Here is a 3,117-nt window from a genome sequence, read left to right as displayed (position 1 = left end):
CTGCCTGCATTAGTGAGAGTAGGGCGAGCTGCTGCACTGTCTCTCATAGGGAAAGATTAGTTAGGCTTAGCTTGTCCCTGGCTGCATACCTGTTCTGTTCAGTGAACCCGCCACTGCATACCTGTTCTGTTCAGTGAAACCGCCACTGTAAACCTGTTCTGTTCAGTAAACCCGCCACTGCATACCTGTTCTGTTCAGTGAACCCGCCACTGCATACCTGTTCTGTTCAGTGAACCCGCCACTGCATACCTGTTCTGTTCAGTGAACAGTTTGGTGTGTCAGTGTGAAGCAGTACCTTAATTACACTACCTGATTGATGTATACACATGCAAGATGTTTTAAAGCACTTTAGGCCTGTCATTTAGCATTCAATACGATTTCTGCCCTTAAAACGCTGCTTTGCGTCAAATCTAGATTTTTCCCGGGGACTTTTGGCGTGTATCCCACTCCGCCATGCCCCCCTCCAGGTCTTAGACCCCTTGAAACATCTTTTCCATCACTTTTGTGGCCAGCATAATTTTTTTTTTTATTTTCAAAGTTCGCATCCCCATTGAAGTCTATTGCGGTTCGCGAATTTTAACGCAAACCAAACCTTCCGCGAAGGTTCGCGAACCTAAAATCGGAGGTTCGGCCCAACTCTAATGATGATCTGCAGATCTCATAGACTATCATTGCAATTTGCAGGAATGGATTCTTGGCAGGAACAGATCTTTTGCAGATACTGATCTTTTGTGTCTGTACAGATCCGTGTGTGCAGCATCTTGCAAAGATTTTTTTTTTTCTGATGGGGAGTTCAGCTCCATAGAATAGACTGTGTAGAATATGGCTCTCATACTACATGAAGGGTGGTAAGATTGGTCTGTGATCTTTCATTTTCAAAAGACTATAGTCTGATGTGTGTATGTGGCCTAACAAAGGGCGAAAGAGCACACAAGGGGCCTCAGTGTTATCCCTTTTCCTGAACAAATTCCCATCCAGTTTCCTAAACTAACACAATACAACCAACCTACCCTATCCCAAACACTAAAGGTGGCCACACACGATAAAATAAAATGATCAGATTAAAAAATAAAAAAAAAAGGTTTTGTTTAATTCTACTGAAAAATCTGATTGAATTTCCCGTTTTTTTTTTCCAATTGTTAATCTGAAATGCTGGAAATTTTTCTTCAATTCTTCTAAAGATTGTATGGTGTGTGTTAGATTGTCAATTTATTAATATACACACCCTAGCAATTTTCTCAGTTTCCAATCTTTTTCATCATAATTAGGGAAAAATTTAACGTGTGTGGTACATTGGTAATATTTTTGAAATGTTATAACTGCAATTCTTGAATTGAACAGATATTTAAAAAATTGTAGGGTGTGTGGCCACCTTTACCCTCCAAAATGATTCAGAACTGTAACCAATAACCCTATAATAGCATATGGTTGATGTCCAAATCAAGCACTTGCCTAGGGATGGTCAATGACATGCAAATTTTTCCAAGTTGATGCAGGATGATACACATTTTTTTGCGCACATGTGCAGCTAGAAACAATGTGGAATAACTGGTTTGTAGGAACATAAAACCAAAGGCAGCAAGATTAAATAAGGTTAATTAATCATTGCAATGAATAGTTGATCCATGCATATGAATTGTTAAAGGGAACCTAAACTGAGAAGGATATGGATTTTTCCTTTTAACCACTTCAGCCTACCTTGTCGAAAATCATATGCATCCGAGCAATGTTCACCTCCCATTCACCAATAACTTTATCGCTACTTATCACAATTAATTGATCTATATCTTGTTTTTTCCACCACTAATTAGGCTTTCTTTGGATACTACATTTTGCTAAGAATTATTTTTTCTAAATCCATTTTAAACAGGAAGATTAAGAAATGGAAAAAATGCATTTCTCAGTTTTTGGCCGTTATAGTTTAAAATACATGCTACCGTAATTAAAACTCGTATTTTATTTGCCCATTTGTCCCAGTTATTACACTGTCTAAATGATGTCCCTGTCACAATTTATGGCGCCGATATTTTATTTAGAAATAAAAGGTGCATTTATTCAATTTGCGTCCATCACTATTTACAAGTTTGTAATTTAAAAAAATAAATAAGATACTCTCTTGACATGTATATTTAAAAAGTTCAGACCCTTAGGTAAATATTTATATAGTTTTTTTTTTTTGTAATTCAAAATGTATTTGGGTAATTTTTGGTGTGGGAGGGAAATGGATAATTTTAAATGTAAAAAAAATGTAATAAATGTATGTGGGTGTAGCTTACTATTTACAGTCAAAAGTCCTGGAGCATAGGATCACGCTACTAGGAACTACAAGGAGGCTGTGAAACTTTTTTTTTTGCAGCAATACCACGCTCTCCGATTAGAGAGCATCTGTTTTTCAGCAGGGGACTTAGATCAGTGAATGGGAATTATATTCCCATTCACTGATAGGGGGGGGGGGGGGGGGGATGGGTGGGCAGCAACGGCAGCTGCACAGTCTATCTGGTAAGTGGTTTAAGTAATACCAGTTGCCTGACTCCTGCTGATCCTGTGTCTTTAATTCTTTTAGCCACAGCCCTTCAACGAGCATGCAGATCAGCTTAATAAAAACACTGGTGCCATTTCTTCCCCGGAAATATTTTTTACCTGTAGCAATCCTGGAACTACTATGCGACTTGTGGCAGTATTACTGAATTTATATGCAGCGAGCCTAAGACTGTAGTTGTGTCTTGTGTCAGATTTATCTGCAGCAAGGCCAGAACTATTGTGTGGTTTCTGGTGATATAGCTGGATTTATCTGTTGCAACAGGAAATACTGGCAGCGCTCCTAATAAAGCTGCAACTGAAATTAAACCAACAGTGATGTGCAGCGCGCCCCAGGGAACATTTAATAAAATAAGTGAAATAAGTCAGGGAACATTTAATAAAACAAGTGCTACTTACCGGGGGCTTCCTCCAGCCCCAAGCTCCCAGCATGTCCCTCGCCACAGCTCGCTCCCGGTCCCTGGCGATGACGTCAGGGCGACCTCCAGGTCGGCCTGTACTGCACCTGCGCGAGCGGCGCTGTTAATCACCGCCACGTGGGCCGGACAGTTGATTGACAGCGCCGCTCGCACAGGCGCA

The sequence above is a fragment of the Hyperolius riggenbachi genome, chromosome 3, assembly GCF_040937935.1.
Source record: "Hyperolius riggenbachi isolate aHypRig1 chromosome 3, aHypRig1.pri, whole genome shotgun sequence".
Classification (NCBI taxonomy): domain Eukaryota; kingdom Metazoa; phylum Chordata; class Amphibia; order Anura; family Hyperoliidae; genus Hyperolius; species Hyperolius riggenbachi.
Note: the sequence above shows the minus strand (reverse complement) of the source record.